The 19,197-nt window shown below is 44.4% G+C and overlaps 1 protein-coding gene and 1 pseudogene across 4 annotated transcripts in view; both read right to left on the bottom strand.

The window, feature by feature from the left end:
• The window catches only part of CCDC3 (coiled-coil domain containing 3), a 177,318-nt gene that overhangs the window by 153,378 nt on the left and 4,743 nt on the right, over window positions 1-19,197 (bottom strand). Inside the window, exons 2-4 of one of the 4 annotated variants that reach the window (XM_054436287.2) lie at window positions 6,514-6,602; window positions 4,411-4,475; window positions 1,124-1,395 (exon numbers count right to left, since the gene is read on the bottom strand). The gene's annotated coding sequence lies outside the window, so the exon portion shown is untranslated. Of the gene's footprint in view, window positions 1-1,123; window positions 1,396-4,410; window positions 4,530-6,513; window positions 6,603-19,197 lie in introns of all 4 variants that reach the window. The other 3 variants (XM_054436285.2, XM_054436286.2, XM_054436289.2) reach the window with 3 other exon arrangements.
• On the bottom strand, window positions 9,147-10,106 carry LOC129006549 (large ribosomal subunit protein uL18-like; annotated as a pseudogene).

The following is a 19,197-nucleotide window of genomic DNA, read 5'->3' on the forward strand; positions in this document are numbered from 1 at the left end:
TTCCTATTGATTCCATTCACTTTTAGATAGAGACTCTCATATAATTGGGAGGTTTCTATGATACTGACTTTGGTCAACACCCACTGCAGACAGGAACTTGAAGGTGTTTCCTAAGGTTACCTCCACAAGCAGATGAGTCAACTTTGCACGTCACTAGATATCCCTGTGGGTCCCCTGGTCATCAATAGTATGGTGCCAGCTGAGAAGGGATTAAAATTAGATGCAGAGTAAAGTAAAAAATCCAAATATTTAAGAGTAAGGAGTGTGTGTAAGAGAGAGGGAGATTGTGTCTGAAAACATATGCCTGTCTTTCATTATACCTAGAGCCACGTGGTCTTTTTTTTTTAATCATCTGGCTTAAATTTTCCATTTTTCATTGCACAACACCAAGAGTTGGCTACATAGTCATGATGAAGATGAGCATACAAATTCCAAGTGTCATAATTGTAGAGAGAGAGGCCTCCTAAGTTGTTAATTGCATGGGAATGAGGATCAGATCACCTGACTCGATACAGGCTTTGGGACATCTTAGGCAGCTAATCTCTCTAATCCACTGAAGAGACACAATAACGAGCCCCAGCTATCCCTTCCCTTTTCATCAAGAAGACTGCACATTAGAGATTAGTCAATATTCTATGCACAGGTCATAAATATTTGGTGAGCAAGGAGATCAGTTAGATTCTCCATCCTTGATTGCAGCTCAAAATTCAAACAAATCAATCAGTACCTGCTGGGGGAAAAAAGCCTGTAGAGCACTTTTTTTTTTCTTGAAATACAAGAATCATGAAGGGAATAAATACTAACTTTATTCCCTTATTCAGAACAAATGAATTGGATGGCGCCAATGGCAAACAACATGGATTCCTGGCTCTGCTTCAGCCAAAATGCATTTTGCTCTTTGGAACCCTCAGTTCCAACCTGTGATGCTGGAAAAGTGCTAATGAATTTGTATGAGGCTCCACAAACCAAGAAGGGCAAAGCAGAGAATAACTGGAAGAAATGAGATCAAGAGCAAAAATTAGCTTTTTATTTCAAAACAACTAGAGATTTCTTGGAGAATTATATTTTTTTAAATGCCCTTTTATGGAAAACAAAGGCAGCAGAAATCAAATGGCTTACTTACGTTTAAAGGGGAGTTTGGCAGCTGAAATGTGATGGAAATAGACGCTTTGCTCTCCAGGTCACAGAGAAAGCTGCCCAGAAGAGCCCTCCCTGGGAGAGACAACACCATAGGCACCACGGACCACCCTTTCTGGAGGGCGGGTGCATTAAGTTCTTATTAAAAATTTATCCAGGTGTGGAGACCAGCTGTAGCTGATTTCTTCAGCATGCCTCTGCCAATTTCCCAAGAAAAAGAAACAATATTTTTCTCTCCACTGCTCTTCCAAGAAGTAGCTGAGGACGGGAAGAAACACAGAATCAAAGTATTGCTCAAGGGTGCTTTCTGATCCAAACCCACAATGTGACATAAATCTGTCATTTTGATTCCGCTGGGGGGGCATCTGAAAACCCAAAAAGTGAAAAAATGAAATTAGCCCAGATGTTAACCTGGGCATGAGGCTGAGGGTGTGAGCCCAAGTATTAACCTGGGTGTGAGGGCTGAGGAAGGGGAACACAGCATTCTTTGCTGTGGCCATGGGTGTGGAATTGGGGGCAGGTCTGGTCCATTTGCAGCCTGTGTGTGTCTGTGCTGATGGAAGCCTCGTTTACACACAGCACAAGGAAGGCAGGCTTTCTCCTTGGTAATTGGTGAATCTGTCAGGCTGCAGGAAATTAAACAGCAGGAGGCAGATGTCGACCTTTAAATGCCTAAATAAGCCGTATCAATCCAAGGGCTGAGGCCATGGGCCAAGGCTGGGCCTAGGCTTAAAGAAAACTGGTAATAGTCATCACTGGATTATTTATTCTTTTTTTTTTTTCCGAGACGGAGTCTCACCCTATAACCCAGGCTGGAATACAGTGGCGCGATCTCAGCTCACTGCAACCTCCGCCTCCTGAGTTCAAGCAATCCTCCTGCCTCAGCCTCCTGAGTAGCTGGGATTACAGGAACACGCCACCATGCCCAGCTAATTTTTGTATTTTTAGTAGAGACGGGGTTTCACCATGTTGGCCAGGCTGGTCTTGAACCCCTGACTTTGTGATCCACCCGCCTCGGCCTCCCAAAGTGCTGAGATTACAGGCGTGGACCACCGTGCCCGGCCTGTATTTATTCTTTATCATTACGTTTTAGTTTATTTGTTTTTTATTTTAATACAGATGAGGTCTCACTGTAACCCAGGCTGGAGTGCAGTGGTGAGATCACAGCTCATTGCAGCCTCAACCTCCTGGGCTCAAGTGATCCTCCCACCCCAGCCTCCTGAGTAGCTGAGACTACAGGTACACTCCACCACACCCAGCTAATTTTTAAAATATTTTTTTTGTAGAGACCAGGTCTCACTATGTTGCCCAGGCTGGCCTCAAACTCCTGGTCTCAAGCCATCCTTCCACCTTAGCCACTCAAAGTGTTGGGATCATAGATGTGAGCTCTGTGTCTAAATATCATCAGCAGATTAGACAAAGCTCTAATCCTTTGGGATTTCTTTGAGTTATTATTCAGATTCTGCCCCCAAAGGAGCCTCAAGTATTTCCAACCGACTTACTCTATTCTATCTTATTTATTTTGGTCACAGCCTGCAAATTAGTGGGGAGGAAGAGGGATTACTTCTCACCCAGCAAGGCCACTCCAGCCCTAGTTTAGCATAAGCTAACACCCACCACTCTAGGCCCTGCAGGGGTGGTCAGAAAAGCAATGAGGTATGGCAGGAAGATTTAGGCTTTGGTGGCAGGTGGGTCATTAGTGTGCAAATCCCAGCTTAGATTTTGGGCTTCAACTGTCAGCTTCAATTGTTTCATTTCTAAAGTGTCATTCACTTTAAAGTCACCATGCATACTGAAGATTATCACATCAAGTGCAGGGCACCTAGCAGGTATGACGGCAGCTGTCACTACTATTACTATTGTAACAGAAGAGTATAATTACTCTTCTTTCAAAATCAGAGTAACACTGTCCCCGGGTGGGACACTGGTGTATTAAGGACAGACTTCGGATGTTACCAAGGCTGGGTAATATCTAAAGTCTGGGACAAGGCTGGGGTAGAAGGAGGGGCAGACTGCTAGAGAGTGGGGCAGGAGGGCTGGAGGCGGTATGCCTGGGACAGGTGAGAATCAGTGTCCCAGACCCAGGAATGAAGGGAAGGGGCATGGAGGGTGGTGGGGGCATTGTGATAAAGGCAACAGATTGGGGGAACAGTTCTGAACCAGAAAGGGAGCTGACTTCCGGACTGAGCACTTCCGCTTGGACAGGACAATGCAGAAATGGCCTGGAGCTCATGACTATGCTATGGCACTAGGGACGACAGAGGACTCCTCTCCTGGGTTCCTTCTGCAGAAGTTGTGTATGCAGCTGCTCATCTAAGCACAAAGATAGGAGGGCCCCTTTTATGGGACTTCAGGAGAAGCCTAGAAGGTGCAAATTACTAGGGCAGTATAATCTCTAAACTTTGGCCGGGCATGGCGGCACACACCTGTGATCCCAGCATTTTGAGAGGCTGAGAAGCAGGGATTGCTTGAAGTCAGCAGTCGAGACCAGCCTGGGCAACATAGTGAGACTCGGTATCTACAAAAAATTTAAAATTTAGCCAGGTGTGGTGGCACGTGCCTATAGTCCCAGCTACTCAGAGGCTGAGGCGGGAAGATCGCTCGAGCCCAGGAGTTTGAGGCTATAGTGAGTTATGCTTGCACCACTGTACTGCAGCTTAGGCAACAGAGCAAGACCCTATCTCAAAATTTAAAAACATCTCCAAGCTTTCTTGATTGCTTACCTGATTTGATCAGGTACTTTGTTTTATTCTATTCCATTTTATTAATTATTACATATATATGTTCAGTTATAACTTATTGATATGTATGGATGATATATTAAGTGCAGCTTAGATTAGAAAGCAAACACAAGGAGATCTGCTGTACAATGCTGCACCTATCGCTAACAATACTGTCTCATGCCCTTAAAATTTTGTTGAGGGTTGATCTCATATTAACCGTTCTTACAATTAAAAAACCCACAGGCATCCTGGGCATGGTGGCTCATGCCTATAATCCCAGCACTTTGGGAGGCCGAGGCAGGCGGATCACTTGAAGCCAGGAGTTCGAGACCAGCCTGGCCAACATGGTGAAACCCTGTATCTACTAAAAATACAAAAATTAGCCAGACATGGTGGTGCACGCCTATAATCCCAGCTCATGACCTGAGGCTGAGGCAGAAGAATCACTTGAACCTGGGAGGCAGAGGTTGCAGTGAGCTGTGATTGCACCACTGCACTCCAGCCTGGGCAGTAGAGTGAGACTCTGTCACACACACACACACACACACACCTAGAAGTTCCAATGTTTTTCTTGCCTTCCAGTGGATCTTCTTACACGTCCAGTTTTGGATACTTCTGGTCCCAAAAAGCAAGAGGTGGGGTCAGCAAAAAGGATTTTTCCTCTCCAACCTCAGAGGAATAAGAAAAGTCATTTTTCCTTCCTCTAATGCAAACAACTAAAAAGACTGAAGGTAGAATGATCTTTTTTGTTTTTGTTCTTGTAGGCAGGAAGGTTAAAATTAGGAAGATGAAAACATGTGACAACCATTGCCTTACGTAATAAAAGTACAAAGGGGTTGGGCTCAGTGGCTCATGCCCGTAATCCTAACACTTTAGAAGGCTGAGGTGGGAATATCATTTGAGACCAGGAGTTCAAGACCAGCCTGGGCAACATAGTGAGACCCCATCTCTACAAAAAAATTTAAAATTTAGCCAAGTGTGGTGGCATGCACCTATAGTCCCAGCTACTCAGGAGGATTGCTTGAGCCCAGGAGTTTGAGGCTGCAGTGAGTTAGATCACACCACTGCACTCCAATCTGGGCAACAGAGTGAGACTCCATCTCTAAAATAATAAAATAAAATAAAAAAGTACAAAGAACGCAAATTCAAGCTTCTTATGAAAACCAGAGGTGATACAAAAGACAACCAGTTCTCCAAGTGAGGAATGTTGATGAACCTTGGAGGGCACATTTGTTTCATTTGTCACTTAAAACCTGAGCCTGATGCTCCATTTGTACACTGCTCACCCCAAAATGGATGAGCTGCCTTGTTTGATCCTGATACGCCATGTGGGCAGGGGTGAAGGTACACAGCTCATGGTGTCATCTGGCACCATGTGGCACAGAGCATCACAAGCCAGTGGTGAGCCATGCACGTTAAGAATGAGGAAGCTCTTGTAATCCCAGCACTCTGTGAGGCTGAGGTGGGTGGATCACTTGAGGTCAGGAGTTCAAGACCAGCCTGGCCAACATGGTGAAAGCCCATCTCTACTAAAAATACAAAAATTAGCTGGCATGGTGATGCATGCCCATAATCCCAGCTATTCGGGAGGCTGAGACAGGGGAATCGCTTAAACCCAGGAGGCGCAGGTTGCAGTGAGCCGAGATAGGGCCACTGCACTCCGGCCTGGGTGACAGAGAGAGAGAGAGAGACTCTGTCTCAAAAAAAAAAAAAAAAAAGAGGAAACTTGGCAAGGGGCGCACCTCACCTGGTCTGCCTCCTCTCAGCCCAGCTATTGCAAATGATCTGCATTCCCTCCAATCACCTCATCGGGCCACTCCAGGCTGCCTTTGTACATGAGCTGCCTCTGCCTCGAATGGTTTTGCTCCTCCTCTGCAATCCTCTCAGCTACTCATCCTATCCTATTCATCTTCCCAACTCAGCTTAAGCTTTTCAAAGTGGATTGCTTCCATTTTTTTTTGTCCCCCACTCAGTAGCAATTCCAAAAACTCGCTGTTTGTTTGCATTTCTGTCTCCCTCTGCTTGGCTACGAGCTCCATGATGGCAGGAATTGCATCTCAATGATCTTTGGGTACCCCCTGGCCTAACAGACTCAGTCATAGGTGTCAAAAGAAAAAGAAAGTTCAGGACCTTTCAAACTCATTATGCCGAGGGGAAAAGTTAAGCCCTGGAACCCTAGTCAGGTAACATGGCTCTCTCCTCTCCCCTCCTCTCCGCTCCTCTCTTTTTTGAGCCAGAGTTTCACTCTTGTTGCCCAGGCTGGAGAGCGGTGGTGTGATCTCTGCTCACTGCAACCTCTGCCTCCTGGTTCAAGTGATTCTCTTGCCTCGGCCTCCCAAGTAGCTGGGATTACAGGCAACCCTCACCACACCTGGCTAATTTTTGTATTTTTAGTAGAGACAGGGTTTCACCATGTTGGCCAGGCTGGTCTCAACCTCTTGACCTCAGGTGATTGACCCACCTTGGCCTCCTAAAGTGCTGGGATTACAGGCGTGAGCCACTGCGCCCAGCCAAGGAGTTATTATTTCTTATGATTCTGAGGGTGCACTGACCTCAGGTCAACAGCTCTGCCCCATGTGGTGTGGATTGTGGTTATGCAGGCAGCTGCAACCAAGTGGAGTTCAGCTGGGGCCCAAGCATCATGAAGACTTACTCAATACCAAGCAGGTGGTGCTGGCCTTTGGCCTCTGGGTTCTCTCCATCAAGGCCTCTCTTCCTCCATAGGGTACAGGGACTTCCTCTCTGCAAGGCAACGGGATTTCAAGAGAGTAGGAGCTGCCTGTGCCCAGAACTGGCACAGCACCATTTCAGCTGCATTCTGTTAGCAAAAGCAAGTCATATTCAAGCCCAGATTCAAGGGTGGGGGGAACAGAATCCACTTCCTTTTTTTTTTTTTTTTTTTGGACAGGGTCTCACTCTGTCACCCAGGCTGGAGTGCAGAGGTATGATCATAGCTCACTGCAGCTTCAGACTCCTGGGCTCAAAGTGATCTCATCTCAGCCTCCTGAGTAGCTGGGACTACAAGCATGCACCACCATACCTGGTTAATTTAAAAAAAAAAAAAAAATTGTAGAGACAGGGCTATGTTGCCTAGGCTGGTCCCAAATTGCTGGGCTGAAGCAATCCTCCTGCCTCAGCCTCCCAAAGTGCTGAGATTACAGGCAGAATCCACCTCTTGATGTAAGAGAAACATGTGTTTACAGGGAGGTGAGAAATTGTTGGTGGCTAGCTTTAAAGACACTCTTCCAACCTGAATAGTTCTTATTACAGTAACTTTATCTTCACTGAAAGATTTAATTCACTCCAAAATGCTTGGCGAATTCCTCGTTACCTGCTTTACTCATAAACAAATTTGACCACATGCTACAGTCTTTTTCCTAAGCTACTGTGCTTTCTCCTTGCTAGCTGCCTGCCTTTGAGTCTGCAGATCAAGTCCTTTGCCTGCTAAAACAATTGGAGTGGGGAGGTCTTTACAACCCCTTTTGACAGGGAACCTGTTTGGAGTCTCACATGGAGAAAGAAATCCCTATTGTGCAGAAACATGGATACTTCCTATGAAATATTTTCTACAGGAATATCATATAGGACATTAGGGTTTCATCAGTTAATCTGTGTATCAGTTGTGGCAGAGAAATTACTGCAAAAAATTTCAGTGGCTTCACACATTACAGTTTAATTCTAAACTTGTGTAACAGCCCAATGTAGATCCAAGTCAATGCAGGGACTCGGCTCCATGCAGTCATTCAGGGACCCAAGGTGGTCGCAATTCCACCATCTTCAGCCCATGACCTCTAAGGTCATTTTGGGCACTGACATCAGCTAGTGGAGGGCAAAGAGCGTGTGAGTTTACAGTTGGGGCCTACAAATGGCACACATCACTTCCTCTTGCATTTTATTGGCCACAACTTGGACATACGGCCAAATCTAACTCTGTTGGAAACCGAGAAATGTAGTCCAGCTGTGTGCCCAGGAAGGAGAGGAAGCAAGTTCGTGACGGACTAGCAGTCTAAGCCCACTCGTCCAGAACCACATACATTACACACATATTGACAGTGTTACTTGTGCCTGTTAGCACACAGATCACACTCAAGCCTGGGAGGAGGAGGGTGAGTGCATCAAGAAAATTACAGGAGTGTTTAGCAGGAAGCTTGAGTGCATTTCCCCCAACTTTCCCTGGAAACAGACAGCATGTTTCCAGACTTGGACACAGTGCCATCTGCTGCTCAGAATAAAAAGCAGGGAGGTGGACTGGGCTATGGTTGGGCTTGAGGTCAGAGTAACCACGTTAGAAGAATCAGAACTTAGTACTCTAGAATTTTCATTGGTTTGGTAACCATAGGAGATTAGGGGAAATTCATGCAGCAGCCACTTCCATTTAACAGACAACAAACAAAAATTGTGAGGAGGAGGGGAGAGGAGTTGTATGGTTCGTTTTGGCTTTCTGTGGAATTAATTAAGGCAGCTGAGTATCACGGAAGGCAAGACTGGAGTCAAAAGACCTGGGTCCTAGGCCCCACTTTGCCATTATCTGGGCTGCAGTTTCCTTAGTTCTAAAATGAGGGGACAGGCCTGGCACAGTAGCTCTTGCCTGTAATCCCAGCACTTTGGAGAGCTGAGGTGGGAGGATTGCTTGAGCCCAGGAGTTTGAGAGCAGCCTGGGCAACAATAGCAAGCCCCCATCTCTACCAAAAAAAATTTTCAAATAGCCAGGTGTGGTGGCATGTACCTGTAATCCCAGCTACTCAGGAGGCTGAGGCAGGAGGATTGCTTGAGCCCAGGAGTTGAGGTTGCAGTGAGCTATGGTGGTGCCACTGCACTCCAGCTGGGTAACAGAGAGAGACCTTGTCTTAAAAAAAATAATAAAAATTTAAAAATAATGAGGGAACAAGAAGACTTTTCACTATTCCTTCCAGCTGGGAGCTCCAATCCAGTTCCATAGTCATATGTGACCATTTTCAAGATGGCAATTGAAGCCATATAAACACATCGGATCCCTCAGGGAGAGTGTTTCTTGTTATGTTTTCTTAAAAAAAAAAATCTAAATCCATATGTTATAATTTCCACATCAGAAACATCTATTACTCGCTTTTTTTTTTCTGTCAATAAGTTTATTGTCTTTATCTGAAAAATCCTCATAGAAAATTGTTTGGTTTGACCGGGCGCAGTGGCTCACACCTGTAATCCCAGTACTTTGGAAGGCCAAGGCAGAGAGATCACAAGGTCAGGAGTTCGAGACCAGCCTGGCCAATATAGTGAAACCCCGTCTCTACTAAAAACACAAAAAATTAGCTGGGCGTGGTGGCGGGCGCCTGTAAATCCCAGCTACTCGGGAGGCTGAGGTAGCAGAAGCACTTGAACCCAGGGAGGCGGAGGTTGCAATGAGCTGAGATCACGCCATTGCACTCTAGCCCGGGTGACAGTGCGAGACTCTGTCTCAAAAAAAATTTAAAAACCTTCTTTCTTGGGCTTCTTTTCATAGACTGGATTCTCTCGTATAGCAGCATGAGCTTTCTTGTATATCTCTTCCATCATGTCTGGAGTTAACATTGTTCTTTATATATTGAAAGAACTGTTTCTTGTAAGCATCTTCATCTTCCTCCATTAAGTAGCACATGTAATCTGTAACATTCTGGCCCCTGATGTGCTTCTGGTGTACTTCTGCATTAAATTCCTTGTTTTTGGAATCATAACCAGGGAATCGTTTGGTATTGTGAGGGATAGACAAGCCTCCATCCACAGCTCCCTTCAGGGTGCCAAAAACTTGATTGCCAGTGGTAGTTCTGGCAAGGCCTGCATCCAAATAGCAGGTAAAGGCACCTGGCTGACCATCAGTACTTTCCACATCGTATTCATCACCAGTCACCTCCACTTGGCCTTCATAGATCTTGTCCATGCCAAACCTACTGAGAAGCCTGCGGGTCAGCAGCAGGCCAGGACAAGACGCTGCAGCATAATTTGTCAGGCCAACCTTCACACCGTATTTTGGCAGTTTGTGTGCATATGCTGCGCAGACTATCATATCCCCCTCGATATGGCCTAAGCAATCTGACAAATGATATCTCTGTTCGTTACACGAACTATCATCCTGTATTTGGGTGTGCTGTATTTATTTTTATCCTGTATCACCAAGCGTTTCTGGGCGTAGTAATCTGTTTTACCCTCTCGTCGTCTTCTAAATTTCAGTTGGTATCTCTTAAAGTAGGCCTTATTTTTAACAACTTTAACAAACCCCATCCTGTGGAACAGAGACCTGCATCTGCGGCTCGACAGAGACCTGCAGGCCTATTACTTGGATTTAAAGAAAAGTAAATATGTAGGAATTTTTAAATTAACAAGCAGGACTTGTTGATTGGAGGTGGATGATGAGGGAAGAGAGTTTCTAGCTTGGCACAGCTGGGTAGCTGAGGAAGTCCCGCAGCTAATTAATAGCCATTATCATTCATACGCTATGGCACATCCATATGACTCAGGCATATTCTAATTGCTTCACATACACTATCTCAATTTTCATAACAACTCCTGTGGAGAGTACTATTATTGGCCCATTTTACAGAAAAAAACAAAACACAGGAAATACTTATGGAAGGACAGATGAGAAACAGGGAGGAAGGGAGTGTGACAGACAAACTGTCCACCAAAGTCTGGTGTTATGCTCCCTCCCATACCGTAGACTTATTGCTGGCATATGCATACTTCATAAGGGTGATGCTAAAATTTAGATATGCCCTTCTGCATCCTCTTTTCTGTTCCCTTCTCCTGTCCGGGTGACACCAAGGCAACCTTGGAAGCCACCTATGGAAGATGGCAGAGTCTTCAGTCTGGACCTTTGAATGACTTTGCGGAGCTGACCTCTCACGCCCCAATTTCACCCCCTGCCTCCTGCCCTAGAACACCTACTTTGGATATGAGATGAGAAATAAGTTTTTATTGGTTAAGCATTAAAATTTGGGAGTATCTTTGTTACAGCAACAATATTCAGTGAACATCTTGCTACATCTAATTAAAACGGGATGGGAGGTAAAGACAATAAATGAAATATTGGACATGTTGAATTTGAAATCTTGCAGGACAACCAAACGGGAAAGGCCTAGCAGGTAGACAGCGAGAGATGGGGCGGAGATGAACAGAGTCTTCGTTACACAAATTCACAGTGTGGGCTTGCTCCTAAATAAATCACAGAGAGAAAGGAAAAATTACTGAAATTTTTTTTCTGCCATTTCACTTCATGGCTACGTGCTCTAAACTGACCATGAAATGCAAGGTGTGAATCTGCTGTTCCTCCGATGGCCTCATTTCTCTTGTACGTTCTCACATTGTGAACTCTCTGAGTAAAATTCCAACCTTTAAAAAAACATTGTTTTGGCCGGGCGCGGTGGCTCATGCTTGTAATCCCAGCACTTTGGGAGGCCGAGGAGGGCGGATCATGAGGTCAGGAGATGAGACCATCCTGGCCAACATGGTGAAACCCCCTCTCTACTAAAAATACAAAACGTAGCCAGGCGTGATGTCAGGCTGTAATCCCAGCTACTTGGGAGGCTGAGGCAGGAGAATCACTTGAACCAGGGAGTCAGAGGTTGCAGTGAGCCAAGACTGCACCACTGCACTCCAGCCTGACAACAGAGTAAGACTCCATCTCAAAAACAAAAACAAAAAACATTGTTTTTCTACATAATGGCTCCAAATCTGAGCCAGCTGTTTCATCAGAAACAAAACAACACAAAACAAACAAATCTCACAGTGAGAAAATGCTATTTTTACCTCAGCCTCAGACCTTGGAACTCAACCCCATGGAAGACGTGACCTTGCTGTGCGTGTCTGGGAATTCATGCTTTCAAGATGGTGTCTGAATTCATGGAAGGCGATTGGCTCTCTTGGGAAAAATGCATAGAGTAAGAAGAGGAGAGGACCAAAGATGGACCCTCAGGGAGCGCCAGCATTTGGGATGTGGGCTGGAGAGGAGCTGCTCATAAAGGCCAAGGAGGAGAAGTCATCAGAGAGGTGGGAGGGATAACAGGAGTAACAAGAATCCCCAAGGCCAAAGGAAAACAGAATGCCAAAGAGTATCTTTGTAAATAACAGACAGGGTCTCACTCTGTTGCCCAAGCTGGAGTGCACTGATGCAATCACGCTTCACTGCAGCCTCGAACTCCTGGGCTCAAGCAATCCTCCTGCCTCAGCCTCCCAAGTAGCTGGGACTACAGATGCACATCACCAAACCAAGCTAATTTTTAAATTGTTTGTAGAGACAGGGTTCTTGCTATGTTGCCCAGGCTGGTTTCTAACTTTGGCCTCAAGCAGTCCTCCCTCCTCAGCTTCCCAAAGTGCTGGGATTACAGGTGTGAGCCACCACACCTAGTGTTCAAATTTTGTTTTTAAAGGCTGAAAAAAAGGGGTTACTGGGTTTGACAATAAAAATATCATTTGTGAGTTTTATAATAGCAATCTCAACGGAGGTGTTGATATAAAAATCAGATTTTAATGGAGCGAAAAAATTCAAGGAAGAGAGGGCTCTAAGAGGTTTGGTAATAAAGGCATGGCCCAAGATTAGACTGGGAATTAGCAGGATCAAATCCTTGTTCCATAATTTTCCAGCTGTCCAACCACGCATATATTCGGTTTCTAAATCTGTAAAACAGTTTTAATAATCCCTGTCTCAGAGAGGTTTTTGAGGATGAAATGAGACGACAGTTGTGATTGTGTTATAAAACCCAAACAAGTAAGAATGAGTATAAATTACGGATTTTCCAGCCATTCTAAAATCTTCCTGAGGATACAAAGCAGAATCTCAGAGAGCTGGAACACACAGTTCCGCCTCCTCACAGAACTGCTGTTACTGGAATGGGCTTCCGGTGATGATCTACCTAACAGTATGGGAAGCAGTTCTGTAAAACACTGGTTCATCTGCTGAAAACATATCAGAGATGTTGTTTATTACATGACTCAGCCTTATCTCAAAGATGATGGCTGGGAGTATCCCCTCTGGTCTTGTGTTGACGAAAACAGTCAAACTCTGTAGAATATTTGCAGATATTTATTCTGAGCCAAATGTGAATGACCATGGCCCATGACACAGCCTTCAGGAGGTGCTGAGAACATATGCCCAAGGTGGTCAGGGTGCAGCTTGATTTTATACATTCTAGGGAGGCATGAGACATCAATCAAATACATTCGAGAAATACATTGGTTTGGTGGAGAAAGGTGGGACAATTCGAAAGGAATGGGGATGGGGGCTTTCAGGCTATAGATAAACTTAAACATTTTCTGGCTGCCGATTGGTTGAGTTTGTCTAAAGACCTGGGATCAATAGAAAGGAAATATTCAGGTTCAGATAAAAGACTGTGGAGACTGAGGTTCTTTTGAAGTCTCATAGTGGCTGCCCTTAGAGACAATAGATGACAATTGTTTCCTATTCAGACCTTTAGAAGGTGCTAGACTCTCAGTTAATCTCCTCAGGATTGGGAGGGCCTGGAAGAAAAAGATCTAGCTATGTGAACAGAGATTCTTTAGAGATGTAAATTTCCCCCCCACCCTCCAGAAAGGACAGCTTTACATGGCCATTTCAAAATATGCAAAGAACCATGTTTGGGGGTAAAATATTTTGATTTTCTTCTTTGCCATATAATGTTATGCCAGATTCAGAAAGGAAAGTAAGTAGCAATATGTAGGGTTAAACAAAACCCATCTGATGAGAATTTATGGCTTGTAGGGCATGACTCCCCAGACCCCTTAGATAAGAATTGGAGCAAGATAAGAAAAAATCAGAGCTTAGTCCTCAGTCTTAATATAAGGAATAATTGTACTTCTCCTGAACAATTGGCCTGCTTTTATCTTGTGACTGACTGACCGAGTTTCCCTTTTGCAATGGTTGCTAGAAAGCTTAGAGTCAACCATGTGGCCCATCCATTGTATGTACATAAGATGCCATGGGATGCTTTTTTTGTACTGGATTCTTCTCCAGTCCTCCTTAATGTTCCTACTTCTACTATTCTCATATTTTAAACCTGTGCACACTATTTTATATATGCATTCTTACAAACAGTCTTAAATGTTTCTGTTATAAGGGATGATATTGAAACCACCTTTGGAAAATTATGACTGAGACAGTGAAAGCTTATCTAAAGAGATAAGCAAGACTCCATCTTGCTTCTAACCTCCAAACTGTCCTTGTTCATTCCTGGGGGTAGGCTGAATTAACTCTGGGAGAAATTTAGTTTATAGTTTAAGTAAAGATAGTAACAGCCCTTTCCCAAGCAGACCCCCTTTTTGCTTGGGGACTAGATTGCCTTCGTAGGACTAACATTAGCCACAGGATTAGAAACTACGGTTTAGGAGTCATGCAGCTGGAGGTTACAAGATTCTGACCCTCCCTAAACTGCTCCTAAGATCAGTGCTTGAGATATTTTGCAGACCCTGCACTTGATCATCTGACACTACCCAGATCAATAAACTGGCTCATCTGCTCTTATGGCCCCCACCCAGTAACTGACTCAGTGCAAGAAGACAGCTGATTTACTGCGATTTCATCTCTGACCAATCAGCACTCCTGGCTCACTGGCTTACCGATTTCATCTCTGACCAATCAGCACTCCTGGCTCACTGACTTACCGATTTCATCTCTGACCAATCAGCACTCCTGGCTCACTGGCTTACCCCCCACCCACCAAGTTAGCTTTAAAAACTCTGCTCCCCAAATGCTTGGGATACTGATTTGAGTAATAACAAAACTCTGGTCTCCCACACAGCTGGCTCTGTGTGAATTACTTTTTCTCTATTGCAATTCCCCTGTCTTGATGAATCAGCTCTGTCCCGGCAGCGGGCAAGGTGAACCCCTTGGGTGGTTACAATATAAATAATTGTTCTAGGCATGGTGTCTTGCTAATTTTCCATCCTCTATTTGATTTTTATGTATGTATCAATACATCTCCAGTCTTCCTATACACTCCATGAAACTGAAACTGTCATGCCCTTGTGTACCTTCCTTAACATCGGAGCTCATGACAACAGCTAACACAACCTTCTCTAGGGGCAGATAGGAATGCTTTATGTGTGTAGATGTTTATGGATTCATTGAATCACAACAATCTTTTTACGTCTACTTCACAGATAAGAAAACTAAGGCACATCAAGGTTCAGTACCTTCAAAGCCAGGTAAATCGTAAGGAATGGATCTAAGATTAAAAACCCAGTCGCCCAGCGCCAGAGTCTGTGCCACCAGATGTACCACCCCTGTACAAACTCATGGAAACTCTGGGATACAACTGCTTCAGTATTTTGGCTTGCACGCTTTGTAAGATATTAACAAGAAGGGCTGGGAAGCCTTCCTTGTTAATATAATATCTTGCAAGTTCTGGGACGAGGTATAATTGTATGTTCTAGCTCTCTGTGATCCTGCTTTTTATCCCGAGGAAGATTTTAGAATGGCTGGAAAACTCATAACTTACACTCATTCTTAGTGTGGGTTTTGGTTTTGGGTTTTTTGTTTTTTGGTTTTTGGGGTTTTTTTGTTTTTTTTTTTTTGAGACATTGTTTCGCTCTGTCACCAGGCTGGAGTGCAGCGATGTGATCTCGGCTCACTGCAACCTCCGCCTCCCTGATTCAAGCAATTCTCCTGCCTCAGCCTCCCAAGTAGCTGGGACTACAGGCGCACACCACCACGCCCAGATAATTTTTGTATTTTTAGTAGAGATAGGATTTCACCATGTTGGCCAGGTTGGTCTGGATCTCCTGACCTCGTAATCCACCTGCCTCAGCCTCCCAAAGTGCTGGTATTACAGGCGTGAGCCACTGCGCCCGGCCAGCATGCGTTTTAAAACTCAATCACAACTGTCCTCTCAGTTCATCCTCAAACACCTCTCTGAGACAGGGGTTATTAAACCTGTTTTACAGATTAAGACATGAAATGTAACAGTGGCTGCACAGCTAGAAACTGGTCTTCATGAAATAAAGTACATAAAATTTCTTTCATGTGTGAACCCTAAAAATCTGAGCCAGGTCTCAGTTAATTTAGAAAGTTTGTTTTGCCAAGCTTGAGGACATGCACCTGTGACACAGCCTCAGGAGATCTTCACGACGTGTGCCCAAGGTGGTCAGGGCACAGCTTGGTTTTATACATTTTAGGGAGCTATGAGATAGCAATCAATACGTGCAAGATGTACACTGGTCCTGGCTAACACGGTGAAACCTCATCTCTACTAAAAAAATACAAAAAATTAGCCGGGCGTGGTGGCGGACGCCTGTAGTCCTTAGCTACTCGGGAGGCTGAGGCAGGAGAATGGCATGAACCTGGGAGGCGGAGCTTGCAGTGAGCCGAGATCAGGGGCCACTGCACTCCAGCCTCGGCGACAGAGTGAGACTCTGTCTCATAAATAAATAAATAAATAAATAAATAAATAAATAAAAGACGTACACTGGTTCTGTCCTAAAAGGCAGGACAACTGAAGCAGGGAGGAGGCTTCTAGGTCACAGGTAGGTGAGAGACAAATGGTTACATCCTTTTGAGTTTCTGATCAGCTTTTCCAAGGGAGGCAATCAGATATGCATTTATCTCAGTGAGCAGAGGGATGACTTTGAATAGAGTGGGAGGCAGGTTGTCCCTAAGCAGTTCCCAGCTTGACTTTTCCCTTTAGCTTAGTGATTTTGGAGCCCCAAGATTTCCGAGATTTATTTATTTTTCACACATGTAATAGGATTGGCAAAATATAGCTAAAAATAGTATGTCTAAGTAGAAGTCTTAATGAATACAGACCTCTTTGTTAAATAAGAAGTAATTTTTAATTAGATTAATCTGCCTCTCTTGGTTTCAAACAGTCCTAATCTTCCTAGAGTGCTAATTGCTTATACCCTACAAGGATCTTATGTTTAGTGTTTTTAACTTTTTGGAAGTAGCTGGATGAAATAGCTATGGACCTAGGAGAAAAGCAATACTATATAAACATGTCACGTCAAAACATCCTACTATTGATCAACTTATTAGCACAAAAATGGTCCAATTGGCATCAGAATATTGAAAAAACAAGGAGATGATGTTGCTGATTCAGGAACTTCTCACTTCTTATTCTTTATTTCTCCTTGGAAGGTAGTTAATGAGATTATAGTTTTAATCCTGGGCATGTTTGACCCCTCTGCTATCTTTAGTATAGGCTTATGGATATTAAGAATGTTCTTGCTTAATAATTATGATATGAAGCTAATGCTGTTTCCTTCTCTTCGATATCCTGCTCATTCCTCATCAGTCAGGGCCCAGGCAATGTCCCACCCCCTCCATAGAATAGCTCCTCCATTCCTGCCCACTTGAATCCACGTTGACACAACTTCCTTCTAAATCCCTGCAACATTCTCTTTGGCATGTATGGACACATTCAATACTTACCACTTGATGCTGTCAATCATACATCAATGCCATATATATATATATATCAGCCATTAGATATAAGTTCCATCCAGACAGGAACCGAGTCTCTTTACATTACCAAGTCCACATCACCGTGTACAACGATAGGGCACTATAAATGTTTGTTGAATTAATAAGTTCAGGAAAGAATGAGTGAAAGAATGAATGGGAAGTGAGTTGGAAGACCTCTGCAACTGACCAACTCTGCTTTTCTTAGGGTAATGTTTCTCTAAAAGAGGTTTTTGAATCTTCTGCATCTGAATCATCTGAAATGATTAAGATGCAAAATCCTGGGCTCCATCCCCAGTTCCTTTCATTAGAATATCTGGAGTTGAGCCTAGGAATTTGCAGCGTAACAAGCACCCTAGGTGATTTTTTTTTTTTTTTTTTTTTAGACAGGGTCTCATTCCCATCACCCAAACTGGAGTACAATGATACGATCTTGGCCCACTGCAGCCTCGCCCTCCCGGGCTCAGGTGATTCTCCCACCTCAGCCTCTGAGTAGCTGGGACCACAGGTGTACACCACCATGCTCAGCTAATTAGGTGATTCTTTAGCCCACAAATTTGAGAGCCACTGGTTTACCAGGGTATGTTTTAGTAGATATTTTTTGACTGCTTCATTGGAATAATCTGAATTACACACCACACCTCTCCACAGATTTTATAATTAAGCTCAAACTTGTAACAGTTTGTAATATTCTTTTGTAAGACATCAATTTTCCTGGAAGAAAGAGATGTTTAGTTTTGGGCACCAGTGTTGTGAGATCACTGGAATTAAGGCAAATAGCAAAACCCATAGTATTTGTATACCATGATGAGACAGCCAAATGCCTAGGCAGATAAAAAAGTGTCCCCAGAGACTCTCCGACCCACCCCACAAGTGTTGACATCAGATGCTTTTGTGCAGATGAGGGAACCTGCCCAGGGCCTCGTCTGAGCCTGCCCGAATGTGCACTGGGGGAACGGGGTGGAGCCACAGGCAGGGGGCGGAGCCTGGCTCTTCAGTTCCTGTGTGGTGGCCTGGGATTCAATCTGTGAGGTGGGGGGCTTGTTAGAAGGAAGCCACCTCACTTGGCTGAATTTTTTTCTTTTTTTCCCTTTTCACCCAATAAAACCTTCCTCTGCCCACCCTTCAATGCGTCTACATATAATTCTCCTGGTCTTCTGACAAGCTAGAGCCCAGTTTTAGCTGAACTAAGGAGCAAAATTCTTCAACATTTTGGCTCCTAGATGTGGCGCTTGAGGAGGGGTGGGTAAGATGTGAACCAAAAAATCTTTTTCCCCTTTCGCTTCTAAGCCTTTTTGTCCTTGGACTTCTTCTGAGGGTAGAGGAAGCTGCACACCCCCTCACCCCAATGGCTGCAGGCACCTGAGAGATAGACTGGCGAATGACGGGTTCCCGGCTCCCCTCCCAGCCAGGGCTGGGGTACGTGGCCCATGGCCCAAGGGTGCCCAATGGCGGACAGCAATTAAGTTTCTCTCCCTGTTGGAGGAGCCCACTTGTATAAGAGTAAGAGGTATTTTCCCCAGGCATCTTTCCAACCCTGCATTTTAAACTATTTTTTCCTTTTCTCTACCCTGTCAGCATTTAACTTTTAAGTGAGAGGATTTTTTTTTCTTTTTTAAGACATTTTACTAGACCAGGAATAAGGATCACTGTTTATATTCTCTGTAAAGTTTTAATTATGAAAAAGGACTTGTGAGGTTGGTCTTTAGCTGTAGCCAGTCTGGTGGGCTTTGCATGACTTTCTGTATGGTGAGTAGCAAACCTTGCTGCGGGCCTCCATCTTGTTTTAGGGAGCATGACCTGTAACCACGTGGCACTGTTTTGTCTTAGCCTCCACCATTTTACAATGGCGGCCGGGTTCAATCCTGGCTTAGGGAATAAGTCCTTTCTGGTTTGATATCTGCATGACCCGTTGCTGATTCTCTTCCCCTCCACAAA

The sequence above is a fragment of the Pongo pygmaeus genome, chromosome 8, assembly GCF_028885625.2.
Source record: "Pongo pygmaeus isolate AG05252 chromosome 8, NHGRI_mPonPyg2-v2.0_pri, whole genome shotgun sequence".
In the NCBI taxonomy this organism is placed as follows: domain Eukaryota; kingdom Metazoa; phylum Chordata; class Mammalia; order Primates; family Hominidae; genus Pongo; species Pongo pygmaeus.